Consider the following 20,147-nt stretch of genomic DNA (forward strand, 5'->3'; position numbering starts at 1 on the left):
AGGGACTATAAGGGTTTGAGAGCTTTGCTGACAGGCCAGACAGCAGGTCAAAGGTGAAAGCCCAGGGGATGACTCATAACTAAGTGAAACACACAAATACATCATGATATAGGCATGACCTGTGAGAAGATAGTATTTTTTACGGGCTCTGTTGAAGGTTGATGGAGAGCAATGAATCGCTTGAATGACTGCTGTCACACACACCACTTGAAGACAGTCATTAGCGCCAGACAAGACGGGGACATAGAGATGTAATAACCAATAGACCTTACTGTGATAACCCAATATAACTGTATGAACTTCAAGAGCTCTGGTGAATAAGATTTCCCATGTATTTATTTACACACGGCCCACACTTGAAATTGAACAGAAAAGGTCAATCCAAAAGACAAACACCTGTACAGTGGATGGCCCCAACGAAAAACCAGAACCCTCTGATCTGAGACCTGTTGACCCACTGAAACATTCTATTGTGCTCTTTAATAGAGGATGCACTGACTCATAACAACGTCAACAGTATATAGGCTACTCTTTAGAGATGCCTGCAGTGCAGAGAGGAGAGAGAGGAACCATCAGGTTCCCCTGATAAATGTTTAGATTACAGCCCTCTCAGATGCTACAGAAGAGAGGGCACAACAAAAGAGGGAACACCCATCAGGCTCGCTGAATAAATGTTTAGGTTTCCCAGCTCCTCTGTGGTGTTGTTTGTTCCCGTTCGCAGCCTTCGGACTGTTCGGAGCGCTCCAACTCAAGCTGCAGAGGAAATGACAATACGGAGGAAAAACAACCACGGGCCAACGACACATACCAAGCCCCCCTCTCTCTCTCCCTCCAAGCCCCTCTCTCTCTTCCTCTCTCTCCCTCCCTCCAAGCCCCACTCTCTTCCTCTCTCTCTCTCGCTCTCTCTCTCTCTCTCTCTCTCTCTCTCCCTCCAAGCCCCGCTCCCTCTATCCTCCTTTCCTTTCGGTCCCTCACTAGCACTATGGGACTCGTCTCCAGCTTTTGACAATGGAAACGGATACATCAGGCACGCACATGCACCCACCCACCCAGACCCATCCACACACTCCCTCTCCAAAACCCCATCTGCTGTCACGCTCCTGGAACCCAGGAGGCAGGTTTCTTGGGGAGCTGTGGCCCAGAACAAGAGCCAGACCTTAGGGTGTGGACCTTACACAACTCCCCCTGAAGTCCCCAGCAGAAGATGGATGGATGGGCTAAAGCCAACAACCCAACTGAGACTCTGGATGTGGTTGGGCTTCCTGCCACCCATCGACTACTTCTAGTCAGGAGTTTATGTTTTAGTTCAACATGTGGACGAGAACAGACGGTTGCTCGGTCGCTAACTTATCGGTGTATGTATGTATGTGTGTGTGTGTGTGTGTGTGTGTTTTGGAAAGGCTTAAAGTGTTTATAATCCACAACAGCCTTAAGCCAAATCTCTGAATGAAAAATGACTTTCTCTCCTCCCTCTCTATGGCTGTTGGGAAGGAGAGTCCCAAGGAGAGTCCCAATTAGCCTTTTACAATGATAAACATGGATTAGCTAACACACTGTGCCATTGGAACACAGGAGTGATGGTTTCTGATAGAGGGCCTCTGTACGCCTATGATATTCCATTAACAAATCGTCCGTTTCCAGCTACAATAGTCATTTACACTGTATTTCTGATCAATTTGATGTTATTTTAATGGACAAAAAAAAAAGCGCTTTTCTTTCAAAAACAAGGACATTTCTAAGTGACCCCAAACTGTTGAACGGTAGGGTACAAGTCGGGACATTTATTTCTGATAGTATATCATATCGACAATATCGCAATATTATTTGTGCGTTTTCTCATGCAGCAGACATATAGTGAGCAATGTGCTTGGAACATCAAATCGCTAGAAAATCACAGTATCAAATTGCAATACATACAGAAGAATCGTGAGATTCGCAATAAATATCGTATTGGCACTAAGTATCGTGGTAATATTGTGGCAATTCCCAGCCCTACAATCCAATATGCCTCTCTTCCTATCTTCAATTTCTCCTTCATCATCTGCACAATAGCTTTCTGAGTGACATCAGTGTTTAATATTACTCTGGAATCCTCTCTCTCTTCCCATCCTTCCATCTCTCCATCTTTGTCTCAATTGAATATATGTTGTATATCAGTCTGTATCCCTCGGTCAGGACTTTGTTTTATATCACCTCAGTTCCCCCTCCATCTTTTTCCATCTCTCCATCTTGTATCCATTCAATCTCTCACGCCACGTGCATTCTTTCTTCCACATACCTCATCTTCATTTCCTCAGAGATCTGATATGAGAACAGGAGCACTCCAAACACTCCAAACAACAGTAAAACAGGACCATCTCAAGCCCAGGGAGACAATCACTCCAGCAGTCTCAACAGATGTGCAGCCCCAGCCTAAGTTATGGGTTGAGGATTTGAGTTGAATTGGCGACAGCAACAGAAGATTCCCTAGTAGTTGATATCAAATTCTTGATCCCTCTTCGAATTCCCTACCCATACGACTGAACTCAACCATTTTAATCACATTCAAATATTTAAGTTCCAGCATTGAGATCTGTGTGGTTCCGCCCTGATGCGATTCCCATGATATGAGGCGTGTGACCCTTGACTTATAAAGGGAAGAAACCCAGTATGACTTCACACCTCATACATGAGTTCCAGGTTTTAGTTAATAGTCTCGGAGAGAGAGAGAGACAGAGACAGACAGAATGAGGGGAGCATCAGAGGTAGCAAGAGGGGGAGAAAGAGAGAGGACAAGCGATACAGAGAAAGAAAGGTAGTGAGAGGCAGAAAGAGGCAGAGAGAGAGAAAGAGAAGGAAAGGTAGTGAGAGGCAGAAAGAGGCAGAGAGAGAGAAAGAGAAGGAAAGGTAGTGAGAGGCAGAAAGAGGCAGAGAGAGAGAAAGAGAAGGAAATTAGCAGGCCTTGTAATCCCCAGCATATGTTCACCAGCTCTGAGAGGTAGAGTCAATATAAACCATGACATCACTCCAAGCCCTGGTGAGGTCATCATTTTCTGACTCCAAAAAAAATTAAGGGTCTGGGTTCTGGATTCCCAGAGGTCCCCAGTGTGTGTGAGTGTGTGTACAGATGTGGAAATGGAATATCCATTGTTATCCAGGAACTCACAAGGCCAGGACCAGAGTAAAGTAATATCCTTCTTCCTGTATCCTCTCCCATCACTGCCCACCCACTCCACAACCGCTCTCTCTCACACACACACACACACACACACACACACACACACACCACCTCCCGTGTTCTTCCAGGCTTGTCGATGTACTGCAACTAAAGTGAGTAGGTGCTCATCAACAACAAGGCCCCCTGTCCCCTTCCCACAACCACCGTGTCTCAGTCACAGCAGAACAGAACACCCATCCAGACGTGGCCATGTCTACAGGCTTCAGACATCGCTCATTCCCATCACTTACCCCTGGCATTTTGCTAATATCCTTCATTAAGGATAAGTAGCCTACACTAGAATGTGAAGTTTGGAATGTAAGACGTTTGCTAATATATAGGTGACGGTTAATGGGACAATTGATGGTTACAAACCAGAATGAGTAGTTTAAAGAACAATACAACAGAAAACTGTGGTGCACATTCACATTATGAACTTTACTGTTATCGCATCAATTCAGGCAATTTACCGCAATATGGATTGTTGTCTGTATGGCCCAGCTCTAATACAAGATCAGCTCAGACATGATTCGTCTGATAGTGTTGAAAAGTGGCCACTGTTGAGAAGCTTGTCGTAGAATTTATAGTTTTAGCTCAATGTCTTGTTTGGCTAGATTACGTGGTGCTATTTGGACTCAGAAAAATGCGGATTGGCCGCCTGCTCTGTCTCTAGGCCAATCGTAAAGCAGTCATACGTATCCGGTTTCCATGCCGTCACTGTGGCAGCGAACGCCATCTCTAAAGCAATCCTTTCAAACCCTGAAATTGACTCAGATGTTCTCAAATATTTGTTAAACTGGTCCCTTGAAAAGCAATAAAAAGGACCTTGCAGCAGGTTGTTTGGGCCTCCTTTTTGCTCTTCTATTCTTGGCAGTTCTCTCATGGGTTTGGGGCGTAAGTTTTGAATATTGTGCTTGAAGAGAATAGTTACATTATCGCCTCAAGCTGAGAGATTTGCAGTTGCCGTCAATCTAGATGTCCTCTCCCCGATTCTTCAGTTGTATCCAACTCAAATCCCCCACAAAGTGTGCCCACGAGTCAGGGATGTGATACTGGTATAAGATACTCTCTGTCAGGGTGGCCAACTACCATGGGTCATAGGATGCATCAAATCAAATTCTATTAGTCACATGTAGACCTTACAGTGAAATGCTTACTTATCAGCCCCTAACCAACAATGCAGTTTAAAAAAAATACAGATAAGAATAAGAGATAAAAGTAACAATTAAGTAAAGAGCAGCAGTAAAATAACAATAGCGAGACTATATACAGGGGGGTGCCGGTACAGAGTCAACGTGGAGACTATATACAGGGGGGTGCCGGTACAGAGTCAACGTGGAGACTATATACAGGGGGGTACCGGTACAGAGTCAACGTGGAGACTATATACAGAGTCAACGTGGGGGGTGCCGGTACAGAGTCAACGTGGAGACTATATACAGGGGGTGCCGGTACAGAGTCAACGTGGAGACTATATACAGTTGGGGGTATGTACATGTAGGTGGAGTTATTGTCAACGTGGAGACTATATACAGTGACTATGAGTCAATGGAGATATAACAGGGTAGCAGTACAGAGTAAAGAGGGGGTGAGGCAACAAATAGTCTGGATAGATGATAACAGAGGTAGTAGTGGTGTAAAGAGGGGGTGAGACTATATATAGGGGTCTGGATAGATGTAACAGAGAGATAACAGAGTAGTGGAGACTAAACAGGGGGTGAGGCAGAGTCAAAAGTCTGGGAGATGATAACAGAGAGTAACAGTGGTGTAAAGAGGGGGTGAGGCAACAAATAGTCTGGATAGATGATAACAGAGAGTAACAGTGGTGTAAAGTCAACGGGGTGAGCACTACAAATAGTCTGGATAGATGATAACAGAGAGTAACAGTGGTGTAAAGAGGGGGTGAGGCACTACAAATAGTCTGGATAGATGATAACAGAGAGTATAGTGGTGTAAAGAGGGGGTGAGGCACTACAAATAGTCTGGATAGATGATAACAGAGAGTAGTAGTGGTGTAAAGAGGGGGTGAGGCACTACAAATAGTCTGGATAGATGATAACAGAGAGTAGTAGTGGTGTAAAGAGGGGGTGAGGCACTACAAATAGTCTGGATAGATGATAACAGAGAGTAACAGTGGTGTAAAGAGGGGGTGAGGCACTACAAATAGTCTGGATAGATGATAACAGAGAGTAGTAGTGGTGTAAAGAGGGGGTGAGGCACTACAAATAGTCTGGATAGATGATAACAGAGAGTAGTAGTGGTGTAAAGAGGGGGTGAGGCACTACAAATAGTCTGGATAGATGATAACAGAGAGTAGCAGTGGTGTAAAGAGGGGGTGAGGCACTACAAATAGTCTGGATAGATAACAGAGAGTAGTAGTGGTGTAAAGAGGGGGTGAGGCACTACAAATAGTCTGGATAGATGATAACAGAGAGTAGCAGTGGTGTAAAGAGGGGGTGAGGCACTACAAATAGTCTGGATAGATGATAACAGAGAGTAGTAGTGGTGTAAAGAGGGGGTGAGGCACTACAAATAGTCTGGATAGATGATAACAGAGAGTAACAGTGGTGTAAAGAGGGGGTGAGGCACTACAAATAGTCTGGATAGATGATAACAGAGAGTAACAGTGGTGTAAAGAGGGGGTGAGGCACTACAAATAGTCTGGATAGATGATAACAGAGAGTAGTAGTGGTGTAAAGAGGGGGTGAGGCACTACAAATACTCTGGATAGATGATAACAGAGAGTAGTAGTGGTGTAAAGAGGGGGTGAAGCACTACAAATAGTCTGGATAGATGATAACAGAGAGTAGCAGTGGTGTAAAGAGGGGGTGAGGCACTACAAATAGTCTGGATAGATGATAACAGAGAGTAACAGTGGTGTAAAGAGGGGGTGAGGCACTACAAATAGTCTGGATAGATGATAACAGAGAGTAGCAGTGGTGTAAAGAGGGGGTGAGGCACTACAAATAGTCTGGATAGATGATAACAGAGAGTAACAGTGGTGTAAAGAGGGGGTGAGGCACTACAAATAGTCTGGATAGATGATAACAGAGAGTAGTAGTGGTGTAAAGAGGGGGTGAGGCACTACAAATAGTCTGGATAGATGATAACAGAGAGAGTGAAGCACTACAAATAGTGGTAGTGATAACAAGAGCAGGGGTGAGGGGGTGGCACTACAAATAGTCTGGATAGATGATAACAGAGAGTAGTAGTGGTGTAAAGAGGGGGTGAGGCACTACAAATAGTCTGGATAGATGATAACAGAGAGTAGTAGTGGTGTAAAGAGGGGGTGAGGCACTACAAATAGTCTGGATAGCCATTTGACTAGATGTTCAGGAGTCTTGTGGTTTGGGGGCAGAAGCTGTCTAGAAGCCTCTTGGATATAGACTTGGCGCTCTGGTACTGCTTGCCGTGCGGTAGCAGAGAGAACAGTTTATGAAAAGGTTGGCTGGAGTCGTTGACACTGTTGTGTCATCTGCAAATGTATTGAATGTGTGACTTCTTGCAACCCACAGTGAAGTTTAGTAGTTTAATAATGTTTTAAAATGTAAATCATTACAAAAAAAAGACTCACTGATCCCCATCAACCCACATGTATAGACTCAGGGAGAGACTCACTGACCCCATCGACCCCCATGTATAGACTCAGGGAGAGACTCACTGATCCCCATCAACCCACATGTATAGACTCAGGGAGAGACTCACTGACCCCATCGACCCCCATGTATAGACTCAGGGAGAGACTCACTGACCCCATCAACCCCCATGTATAGACTCAGGGAGTCAGAGAGAAGGGAACATTGTGTTCCTTGATAGTGAAGTATTGTGCTGCTAGTATCTCTCCCTGGTGGCTCTGAATGTCCCTTCAACTTCCTGTCCCTATGTTTCTACTTTAGGGAGTAGGGGAGTGGGTGTGTGTCAGGGGGGGTATGTGTTTGTGGGTGTGTGTGTGACAGGGATTGAGTGAGCGAAAGGGGTGGCTCCTAGGACCAGAGAAGGGTATACTCTTCCACCCTAATGTTATGAATCACCCAGGTATATGTAACAGTACCGCCGAATGTGTGTGTGTGTGTGTGTGTGTGTTATATCAGCTGGCTGGCTGGTCTGTGATTATGTCACTCAATAGCACAGCTACCAGCTGTCCATGTCAGCTGTACTTCATTTTGCAGGCGAGAAAAAAACAAACCACACACCACAATATACAGTGTGTGTGTGTGTGTGCGTGTGTGTTTCTTAGTATGTAAAGCTATCAACGCCACAGTGTAACCGGTTTGTTTTGGGGAAGCATTTGGAGAGAAAGGGGGGGGGTGAAGTTACGTCAAGATCCGGACGGCAAAAGCCCCAACTTTCTTCGCCACATTTTCAATAGAGTTTTTAGCAGTTCTACACTAAACTAACCCACATGTATTTGGGCAGCCAGGGCCCTCCATCTGCCCAGAGAGGCTAAAGAGGCTGAGACAACTGGACAGGTGACATGTTTTTGGGCCGGGATAAAAGAACACCTGATATGGATCACATTCCAACTTATAGCTCATATTTGTTCACTGGAAAGTTGTGGGTATAGGAACATGTTATGAATACAGTGGAAGGTTATGTGGGTATAGGAACATATGAATACAGTGGAAGGTTATGTGGGTATAGGAACATATGAATACAGTGGAAGGTTATGTGGGTATAGGAACATATGAATACAGTGGAAGGTTATGTGGGTATGAACAGTGGAAGGTTATAGGAACATATGAGTACAGGAAGGTTATGTGGGTATAGGAACATATGAATACAGTGGAAGGTTATGGGTATAGGAACATATGAATACAGTGGAAGGTTATGTGGGTATATGAATGAATACAGTGGAAGGTTATGTGGGTATAGGAACATATGAATACAGTGGAAGGTTATGTGGGTATAGGAACATGAATACAGTGGAAGGTTATGTGGGTATAGGAACAGTGAATACAGTGGAAGGTTATGATTATGGGTATAGGAACATGTTATGAATACAGTGGAAGGTTATGTGGGTATAGGAACATGAATACAGTGGAAGGTTACATAGGAACATATGAATACAGTGGAAGGTTATGTGGGTATAGGAACATATGAATACAGTGGAAGGTTATGTGGGTATAGGAACATATGAATACAGTGGAAGGTTATGTGGGTATAGGAACATATGAATACAGTGGAAGGTTATGTGGTATAGGAACATATGAATACAGTGGAAGGTTATGTGGGTATAGGAACATATGAATACAGTGGAAGGTTATGTGGGTATAGGAACATATGAATACAGTGGAAGGTTATGTGGGTATAGGAACATATGAATACAGTGGAAGGTTATGTGGGTATAGGAACATATGAATACAGTGGAAGGTTATGTGGGTATAGGAACATGTTATGAATACAGTGGAAGGTTATGTGGGTATAGGAACATGTTATGAATACAGTGGAAGGTTATGTGGGTATAGGAACATATGAATACAGTGGAAGGTTATGTGGGTATAGGAACATGTTATGAATACAGTGGAAGGTTATGTGGGTATAGGAACATGTTATGAATACAGTGGAAGGTTATGTGGGTATAGGAACATGTTATGAATACAGTGGAAGGTTATGTGGGTATAGGAACATGTTATGAATACAGTGGAAGGTTATGTGGGTATAGGAACATGTTATGAATACAGTGGAAGGTTATGTGGGTATAGGAACATGTTATGAATAGGAACATGTGGGTATGAATACAGTGGAAGGTTATGTGGGTATAGGAACATATGAATACAGTGGAAGGTTATGTGGGTATAGGAACATATGAATACAGTGGAAGGTTATGTGGGTATAGGAACATGTTATGAATACAGTGGAAGGTTATGTGGGTATAGGAACATGTTATGAATACAGTGGAAGGTTATGTGGGTATAGGAACATGTTATGAATACAGTGGAAGGTTATGTGGGTATAGGAACATATGAATACAGTGGAAGGTTATGTGGGTATAGGAACATATGAATACAGTGGAAGGTTATGTGGGTATAGGAACATATGAATACAGTGGAAGGTTATGTGGGTATAGGAACATATGAATACAGTGGAAGGTTATGTGGGTATAGGAACATATGAATACAGTGGAAGGTTATGTGGGTATAGGAATACAGTGGAAGGTTATGTGGGTATAGGAACAGTGAATACAGTGGAAGGTTATGGGTATAGGGGTATAGGAACATATGAATACAGTGGAAGGTTATGTGGGTATAGGAACATATGAATACAGTGGAAGGTTATGTGGGTATAGGAACATATGAATACAGTGGAAGGTTATGTGGGTATAGGAACATATGAATACAGTGGAAGGTTATGTGGGTATAGGAACATATGAATACAGTGGAAGGTTATGTGGGTATAGGAACATATGAATACAGTGGAAGGTTATGTGGGTATAGGAACATATGAATACAGTGGAAGGTTATGTGGGTATAGGAACATATGAATACAGTGGAAAGTTATGTGGGTATAGGAACATATTACAAATACATTGGATTCTTGATGATAAAGCTGTGAGTGTCTATGGTGATGCTTGTTTTGATGCCAGTAAATGGAGTTAGTTTCAAGTCTGATATCCCTGGTGTGTGTGTGCGTGCGCGCGTACATTAACTAGCCGATGTCCCCATTGAGACTGGTAAACTAATCCTCTATTTCCCCCTCCATTGATGTCAGACATACTCCTCTGTTGACTTCGTAGACTGATTCACTCACAGGTAGTTCCCTTTTTACAGATGTTTCTGGGAATCTCAGACTGTTCCCATGTCAGAAACTTGAGATGGGAGGAGGAACTGCTTCTCTTTGGCAGAAAGACTTCACTGACCTGGGTTTAAATGGTATTTGTTCACTTTCAAGTACTTTGTCAGGGTTTTGATAGAGGTTGCCTAGCGCACTTGAACCAATGGAAGAGCCCCACGTTATTTTATTGGGTTACTTTTCTTTTTTTAAACTTTAGTTTATTTAGTAAATATTTTATTAACCCTTTCTTGAACTGCATTGTTGGTTAGGGGCTTGTCAGTAAGCATTTCATGGTAAGGTCTACTACACCTGTTGTATTCGGCGCATGTGACAAATACAATTTGATTTGATAACCCACCCATTTGACACTCCAAGTCAGGCTAAAGCAAATTCTCATAGTATTTGAAAGTATAGAGTACATACTGGTTGGACCCAGGTCTGGTTCTGATGCAGTCAACAGGGGTTTTGCTCTCTCTCCTCTCAGTGAGATGTCAGTTAGATTTACACACAGGAGTGGGTGTGCCGGGCTGGTCTGGACTGGCTGTTTTTGTTACAGTCTCCTGGCAGGGGTGGAAACCAAGGTTAATTTTCCCTCTCACCCCCGGCTACTCCTGAGTGACCTTAACCGCAAGTCAACCGACCGCACCCCGCCTCACAGGTGGAAGTCCCAGAATGAACTCTGTCCAACCTTTTGAAGACCGTTCTGGTCAAGCCAAGGTCAGCGTTGCTTTTCCTCACAGAGCTTTGGTTCAGATCCAACACACGCTTCTTATCCACTAGCTGTACATCAGAATCATTACATAGTAACTTCTCACCACCGTCCTGGTTGGGCTAGTAAGGGGACTCTTCTCATACATAGCAGCATTGGCATTGAGCTGATGACCGAGGGACATGTTGACCTCACCTATAAACAGAGTCTGGGGTGTCCTCTTGACTCACTTTACCTCTCATGACCCCAAACACATATCTTTCACCGGGTCGACAAAACCCTGCTTGACAACACCACTGTGATCTCAAAATCCCCAAACTGCCCATTACTAGCTATTGATAAGAGCTGTACTATGTAGCCTGAACTGTAACTAAAATGTGAAGTATCTGTTCAGACCTGCCTTTGTCAAGGACAGACTGCCTGTACTGTACTGGCATAGATGGAAGCAATGTGTCGAGAGATGGTGTTTGGTGACTGCTTACCTCTGCTAGGGGATAAAATAGGCTTAGTTACAGTGCCTCGCAAATGTATTCATCCCTCTTGGTGTATTTCCTATTTTGTTGCATTACAACCTGTCATTTAAATGGATTTTTATTTGGATTTCATGTAATGGACACACACAAAATAGTCAGAATTGGTCAAGTGAAATGAAAAAAAAATTACTTGTTTCAATTTTTTAAATAAAATAAAAAAACAATGGAAAAGTGGTGCGTATGTTTCACCCCCTCTGCTATGAAGCCCCTAAATAAGATCTGGTGCAACCAATTACCTTCAGAAGTCACATCATTAGTTAAATAAAGTCCACCTGTGTGTAATCTAAGTGTTACATGATCTGTCATATGATCTTAGTATATATACACACACACACACACACACACACACACACACACCTGTTCTGAAAGGTCCCAGAGTCTGCAACACCACTAAGCAAGGGGCACCACCAAGCAAGCGGCACCATGAAGAGCTCTCCAAACAGGTCAGGGACAAAGTACAGTGGAAAAGTACAGATCAGGGTTGGGTTATAAACAATTATCCGAATCTTTGAACATCCCACGGAGCGCCATTAAATCCATTATTTAAAAAAAATGAAAAAAATATATGTCACCACAACAAACCTGCCAAGAGAGGGCAGCCCACCAAAACTCACAGACCAGGCAAGGAGGGTATTAATCAGAGAGACAACAAAGAGACCAAAGATAACCCTGAAGGAGCTGCAAAGCTCCACAGCGGAGATTGGAGTATCTGTTCATAAGACCACTTTAAGCCGTACACCTCACAGAGCTGGGCTTTACGGAAGAGTGGCCAGAAAAAAGATATTGCTTAAAGTGTTCACCAAAAGGCATGTGGGAGACTCCCCAAACATATGGAAGAAGGTACTCTGGTCAGATGAGAATAAAATTGAGCTTCTTGGCCATCAAGATTAACGCTATGTCTGTCGCAAACCCAACACCTCTCATCACCCTGATAACACCATCCAATGTTTTTCATTGGCAGGGACTGGGAAACTGGTCAGAATTGAAGGATGGCGCTAAATATAGGACAATTCTTGAGGGAAACCTGTTTCAGTCTTCCAGAGATTTGAGACTGGGACAGAGGTTCACCTTCCAGCAGGACAATGATCCTAAGCATACAGCTACAGACACACTCAAGTGGTTTATGAGGAAACATTTAAATGTCTTGGAATGGCCTTGTCAAAGTCCAGACCTCAATCCAATTGAGAATCTGTGGTATGACTTGCTGTACACCAGCGGAACCCGTCCAACTTGAAGGAGCAGGAGCAGATTCGCCTTGAAGAACGGGCAAAATCCCAGTGGCTAAATGAACCAAGCTTATAGAGACATACCGCAAGAGACTTGCAGCTGTAATTGCTGCAAAAGGTGGCTCTACAAAGTATTGACTTGGGGGGGTGGGTGAATAGTTATGCACGCTCAAGTTCTGTTTTTTCTCATTTTTTTCTTGCTCGTTTCATTAGAAAAAATATTTAGAATCTTCAAAGTGGTAGGCATGTTGTGTAAATCAAATGATACAAACCCCCCAACAAAATCATTTTTAATTCCAGGTTGTAAGGCAACAAATTAGGAAAAATGCCAAAGGGGGTGAATACTTTCGCAAGCCACTGTATATTCTATTCTGGTATACTCCTTCACTTTCATTCAAGTGGTGAGTGCAGTGTTGAGGGAAGGGTGGGCAGCGATCGGTGTATGTCTGTGTACACGTGTGTGTGTGTGTTCTACCCTGAGGACTGTCATGAAGTGCAGGTGTCTCAGAGAAACAAACCAATCAAACTCAGTCATTTCAGACGAGACATCGAGGTACTTGACAAGAACACCTGATTCCTCCTGACAGCCCGTCTGTTATGGGGTCTCAGACTTGATAGGCTTGTCGAAAGACCACAGTCACACTGACAAACAAATGATTTCTATCCTCTTGGACCATGAGCAAAATCTAGATATGCCTCAATGTTGTCGTCTCAGACACGGAGTGCTACCTCTCCTCTTAATAAGGATATAATGCCGTTAATAAATCATTCAACAGAGCAACTCTCCAGTTATCTACCTCATTACTACCACCAAAACAAGTGACCATGCTTCTAGAATCAGTTGAAATAACTTCCCATCATAATAACCCCAAAAAATACATTTTGACACATCTTCAAAGTAGTGGATTCGGCTATTTCATCCACACCCGTCGCTGACCGGTGTATAAAATTGAGCACACCACACAAGCTCACAGAACGGGACCACAGAGTGCTGAAGCATGTAAAAATGGTCTGTCCTCTGTTGCAACACTCACTACCGAGTCTCAAACAGCCTCTGGAAGCAACGTCAGCACAATAACTGTTTCTTTGGGTTTCCATGGCCCGAGCAGCCACACACAAGCCTAAGATCACCATGCACAATGACAAGTGTCGGCTGGAGTGGTGTAAAGCTCGCCGCCATTGGACTCTGTGTGTGTGTGTGTCTTAGGAAGGGATTGAAGTGAGTGTATTGGGACAGACTGTTGGTACTTTGACCTTTTAAGACGATTTAACTTGAGTGCATAACTCTGCCATGCAGGTCAGATAGATGTGTGGTGTTAACAATCTGGCATAGATGTTTACACACACTCCAAAGCTACCCGCAAGGCCACACCCACACCCACTAAGCAAGTTGACACTTGAGGATGGGCGGCACCTCTGTTGTAAAACAGACCCATCAACCTCATTCCCAGGTCTATTCTTCACTGTGTTTGTGAAGGTAATTGCTCTTTAGGGGGGATACAAAGCATTCCTCTATATGAGCTTCTTATACTTTGGACAACATCCCAACAACAACAGACACAAGTCAGTCATCCTCAATACCCCAGAAGAACGTCAGTCATCCTCAATACCCCAGAAGAACGTCAGTCATCCTCAATACCCCAGAAGAACGTCAGTCATCCTCAATACCCCAGAACGTCAGTCATCCTCAATACCCCAGAAGAACGTCAGTCATCCTCAATACCCCCGTCAGTCATCCTCAATACCCCAAGAACGTCAGTCATCCTCATCCTCAATACCCCAGAAGAACGTCAGTCATCCTCAATACCCCAGAAGAACGTCAGTCATCCTCAATACCCCAGAAGAACGTCAGTCATCCTCAATACCCCAGAAGAACGTCAGTCATCCTCAATACCCCAGAAGAACGTCAGTCATCCTCAATACCCCAGAAGAACGTCAGTCATCCTCAATACCCCAGACGAACGTCAGTCAGTCATCCTCAATACCCCAGAAGAACGTCAGTCATCCTCAATACCCCAGAGAACGTCAGTCATCCTCAATACCCCCGTCAGTCATCCTCAATACCCCAGAGAACGTCAGTCATCCTCAATACCCCAGAAGTCAGTCATCCTCAATACCCCAGAAGAACGTCAGTCATCCTCAATACCCCAGAAGAACGTCAGTCATCCTCAATACCCCAGAGAACGTCAGTCATCCTCAGGCACCTACAGTCATCCCATGAAGAATTTCAGTCATCCTCAATACTGTCATCCTTACTAGAAAACTCAGTCATCCTCAATACCCCATTGAACGCAGTCATCCTCAATACCCCAGAAGAACCATCATCCTCAATACCCCAGAAGAACGCAGTCATCCCAATACCCCACTACCAATACCCCAGAAGGCTCAGTCATCCTCAATACCCCAGAACACTCAGTCATCCTCAATACCCCAACAGTCATCCTCAATACCCCAGAAGGTCAGTCATCCTCAATACCCCAGAAGAACGTCAGTCATCCTCAATACCCCAGAAGAACGTCAGTCATCCTCAATACCCCAGAAGAACGTCAGTCATCCTCAATACCCCAGAAGAACGTCATCTTACAGGCACCTACACACCACTGACTGATTTCACATCTCAAAACTGTTACTAGGAAACTCTTTCGATTCATTGAACTGCACAGATCAAAGCTTTCCAACCATCCCTACACTATCTGGCTTAGCAACCATCCCTACACTATCTGGCTTAGCAACCATCCCTACACTATCTGGCTTAGCAACTGTATTATTGGAAAAATTCATGAAAACAAAAATGAGCTTTTTGGTCTTAATTTAAGGTTAAGGTTAGGCATAATGTTAGCAGTGTGAATGTTAAGGTTAGGGTTAATGTTAGATTTAAAATCATATTTGAAGAAAATCAATTGTAGAAATAGGCGGGGTTTAGATATCAATATGACTGTGGCAACTAGTGACGGCCCTAAACTATCTGCTGTGAGCTGTGAACACTCCTGTTGGCACACACTAGTGGTGTAGCTGCTGTTATCGCCTGTCTGACTGAGAATACACACACAGAAACCAGAGAGGAATACACACACAATGTATAAGTATAGTCCAGTACTACTGACCTGAGACAGACACAATGTATAAGTATAGTCCAGTACTACTGACCTGAGACAGACACAATGTATATGTATAGTCCAGTACTACTGACCTGAGACAGACACAATGTATAAGTATAGTCCAGTAATACTGACCTGAGACAGACAGATGGAAAGATTAGCAACAAATCCTTTCCTTCCTTCCCTTCAGAGTGAATGAGTCAGGATCCCCCTGCAGTCCACTATTACTCTACTCCTTCTGCACCTTCCTCTCCCTCTCTCCCCAACTCACGCCTCTCCCTCTCTCCCCAACTCACGCCTCTCCCTCTCTCCCCAACTCACGCCTCTCCCTCTCCCCCAACTCACGCCTCTCCCTCTCTCCCCAACTCACGCCTCTCCCTCTCCCCAACTCACGCCTCTCCCTCTCCCCCAACTCACGCCTCTCCCTCTCTCCCCAACTCACGCCTCTCCCTCTCCCCCAACTCACGCCTCTCCCTCTCCCCCAACGCCTCTCCCCTCTCCCCCAACTCACGCCTCTCCCTCTCCCCCCAACTCACGCCTCTCCCTCTCCCCCAACTCACGCCCTCTCCCCAACTCACGCCCTCTCCCCCCTCTCCCCCTCTCCCTCTCTCCCCAACTCACGCCTCTCCCATTGTGACAGTGAGTGTGCAGTGCGCAGAAGAGAGGAAGTGTTGCTGCATTGATTGGCTGCACTCGTCCGTTCTCCCGTTTCCTCTCCTTTTCTTTCTAACCAGGCCCTTCCCTTCTTATTCCAGAGGGGAAAACAATAGAACAACTTAGGCTCTCTGTTCAGGGCTACGAGGGAATGCAGCTTGCAGGGAGAAGGAAGGCTTTTGAATGGAGGGGGGAGAGGGGGAGGGGTGAGAGACATGGATTTGAATTCTCTCAAGGCAAGAGCACACAGGGTTCTCTCTCTCTCTCTCTCTCTCCTTTTTCAAATGTCTTCTTATAGTCTTATTGTGGTAGAAAGGGAGAGGGCATTATTTTTTCACTTTAAAAAAGTTTGCTCCCCTTTCACTTGTTGGACTCTCCCTCCCTCCCTCTCTCCCTCCCTCTGGGTTGGCAGGTTTGAACAATGAAGCAGTGGCCGAGCACAAAAGACACACAGCTGCTTTCAACAGCGCGGACAATCGAGGACCCCTCCCTTACCCCATCCCTCTAACCCTCCCTGAAACCCCCGTCCCTCCCCTTATTAACATTCACTACTCTCCTTGACTGAGGTTCAAGTAGCTCGAGTAGCATTCTCATGAGCAAAGGAATCTTCCCCTGACAAAAGAACGTTCCAGTGAAGGACCCAAAACACTAAAGCAGTTGAAGTAGTGTTCTGAATCTGAAACAGCACCCAATTCCCTGTAAAGTGCTATGGGCTCTGGTCAAAAGTAGTGCACTCTGTAGGGAACAGGGTGCCATTTGGGACACTTCCAGGCCGAGCATGAGTAAGCCATGGACCCTCAGGAATTAGCTTGCAAACACTTCTCCCTCGAGGATGAAGGTGTTTAGATATAGTCAACGCTTCGTCATTTTTAACAGTGAATAGAACAGGGACATAAGGGGAGAGAAGAGTCCAGACAAATTGAGCTCGTCTACACAATGACAAGACACTTTGCCCAGAAATCACAAGTGGATTGACGCAGAGTGAAATGATGAGTGAGTTGTAGTTAGTGTTGTCAAACAGCTGTAGTCTGGTCAATTTGTTAACCGCGGCGGGACAAAAGGAGGCGACGGGAACGACATGACATCATCATGAGAATGGCGGACGAGCTGATAGACGATCATACTACTTTCAAAACGTATTCCTACCATGACGAGCCCATTAAACTCTCATCATCTAGGCCGACTGATCAGAGGACTACTACAACACATGCACTAAAGTGTAATTCAGAGTCCACAGACGCAGAGCCACTGTCCTATGCGGCTCCAAGACCACAGTCCGCGGGGGACGCACAGCTCAAACACGCACCTCCCCAAAATTCCCACACATTCATTTGAATGTGTTGACAGCTGGAGAAATTGCTTGAGCAGCGCTGAGAATTCAAAAAAGTATGAAAGCCAACGACTCAATATTCTAGAACAGTGCTGTGTGGATGCGTGCACCTTTTGGACTCTGATAAGCCCTTAAAGCGGCAATCAGCAGTAGAAACAATAAGGCAAATTCCCAGCCCCCATTTCTGTAAAAAGCTGAGGGATGATGCTGGAGAAATGTAACCCTTCTCAAATTCATAGGCAGAGCTATGGATGCAAGGACTGACCATCCATGAGATCAACATCACAGTTGTGACCATGTTTTGAGGATATATAGTGTTTGTTTACATTTTCTTTGTTTACGAGCTTTTGAGTAAAGCAAGCTTATATTTTGGGTTCTGATGGTATGTCTCTAAACACTTCTACGTTGATGTGGATGCTACCATGTTTACGGATAGTCCCCCAAGACATGTCAACCTCTCGCCATTACAATAACACAGGAGGTTAACATTTTTCTTTTGGGGGGGGGGGGTTTATGATATTTATGCCTCTGTAACTTTCTCATTCATTATTCACGATTCATTCAGGATTATTATCTGTAATCATGGTAACATCCACATGAATGTAGAAGTGTTTAGAAACGTTCTATTCTTATTTACAATAAAAGTGACTGCAAAATGACACAATACATTATTTACCATTCATTTGTATTGAGCACAAAATAATCTGAAACGCAACCAAAACAAACAGCAAATGTGTCAATCTTGATGTAGTCATTGCATGCTATGAATATCAGACCAAATACATTTTTTTTTTAACTATTTTAATACATAGGTGAATTTGTCCAATACTTTTGGTCCCCTAAAACGGGGGACAATGTATAAAATGTGCTGTAATCTCTAGACGGTTTACCCAATATGGATGAAAATACCCTCAAATTAAAACTGGCAGTCTACACTTTAACCTCATAGACATTGTATCATTTCATATACAAAGTGCTGGAGTACAGAGACAAAACATTTGTAATTTTCCCAATACTTTGAGCTCACGGTCATACATTTTTAAGTCCCCAAAAAATGGATGTAGCAACTGCTTAATGGCCCTGTAAGGCCTACATCAAATAACAACACACATCAGAGTGACGGCCTCCTTACTGTCGCCACGCTAACTTGCATTTATGAGGCCCGGTCGCACACGTTGCAGTTCCCAGAAGCCTCCTGTAGATTTCCCAGAAGGCCATTCAAAGGGAATTGAAAAGGAAACAGCTTGACATTTAAACCTTCATACAATGTCCACATAGCATTGAGACAGATAGTTATCCCATACCGTACGTCTGTAGCCTATTAGTGCGTTCGTGTGCAGTGCACTGTGGGAGACGACGATTGTAGTGTATACTGCTTGTGTGTTAAAAAGGGACACTCTGGGATTTCTCTGCCTGTTCAATGGTAATTTCAATTAATGATATACTCAATTGATTCTTTCTTAAATAGAATATCCTGAAAGAATGACTTATACAAGCCTTGTGAGCTTAGTAGACCAACAACTGTCTTAGCCCATCCTGACCCAAAATATAAGGTTGTTGTTTTACGTTGGGGTGAAACACAGTCTCAGGACTGTGGCTTTAAGATGATCTACAGTAAATCACAGTGAATAAACAATCTTCCTCTTCTGTGGTCTCAAATGTTTTCAATCGCTTACAGCATCCATCCCTCCGTCCGTCGCTTTGGTACAGTGCTGACTGAGGTAGAGAAAAAACACCAGACAATAATTATAGGAAGTAAAACAAACGTTGTGTCCACTTTTCCCGGTGTCCACTTTTCCACTAACCGTCCAATGCCAAGTATCCTGCTGAACAAGCTAAGCAGTACTTATCAGATGAGTTTAAATCAATTCCATATCAATTATTCAAGCTAAGGGAGGAAAGGAAAAACACACATCCACATACACACCCACCCCGCCAAGCCAACTGTCAATCAGTGGTATAGGGATTCCCTCCATCCTGTAACTTGTGGTCAGAGTTGCTTAGTGTTTGTCAAACAATGCCAGGACTAGAGAATCAATCTTCCATAGGCCACATTTTCATGAAAACTTTGTGCTGGGAACTACTGAAAGTTGCTTTAGAAAAGGGAGACCTAATGCAATGAAAATGTTAGCCTGATACCAGATCTATCTATATGAAAACGTTAGCCTGATACCGGATCTATTTGTGTATTTGACCACAACCATGAGAGTAAGATAGTTAAATCTTCCACTCTGGAGCGGTATTGAGGTCTCCTTAGTGCAGTCTATCCCGAAGCTCTCCGTTAAAACGAGACTCAGCCACATTCCAACGGTTGGCCTCGCCTCAGCCATCCCCTTAACCAGACACCGCATACCTGCCCAAAATAACTTCGCGTCGCTCGCCCACTACACCCCCTCGCTTGGTGTTTTGGTCTAACATTAGTACATTTGAGTGGAGGAGATGGTCAGGCCTCCCTCCATTCTCTGGGTTACAGACCCTCCCAGAGTCTTCATACCACTGGACTGGTTCCACATTGTATGTTACAGCCTGAATCAAAAACTATTTCAATGGCTTCATTTTCTCACCCATCTACACACAATACCCCAGAATGACTAAATGGAAGAATTTATTGAAAATTAAATACAGAAATC

At 44.1% G+C, this 20,147-nt stretch overlaps 1 protein-coding gene across 3 annotated transcripts in view; it reads right to left on the bottom strand.

The window, feature by feature from the left end:
- The window catches only part of add3a (adducin 3 (gamma) a), a 154,914-nt gene that overhangs the window by 87,195 nt on the left and 47,572 nt on the right, over positions 1–20,147 (bottom strand). Inside the window, exon 1 of one of the 3 annotated variants that reach the window (XM_042304538.1) lies at positions 15,669–15,805. The exons of the other annotated variants lie outside the window; for them this stretch is intronic. The gene's annotated coding sequence lies outside the window, so the exon portion shown is untranslated. Of the gene's footprint in view, positions 1–15,668; positions 15,806–20,147 lie in introns of those variants that run through there. 3 annotated transcript variants of the gene reach the window in all.

The sequence above is a fragment of the Oncorhynchus tshawytscha genome, linkage group LG02 (assembly GCF_018296145.1).
Source record: "Oncorhynchus tshawytscha isolate Ot180627B linkage group LG02, Otsh_v2.0, whole genome shotgun sequence".
In the NCBI taxonomy this organism is placed as follows: Eukaryota; Metazoa; Chordata; class Actinopteri; order Salmoniformes; family Salmonidae; genus Oncorhynchus; species Oncorhynchus tshawytscha.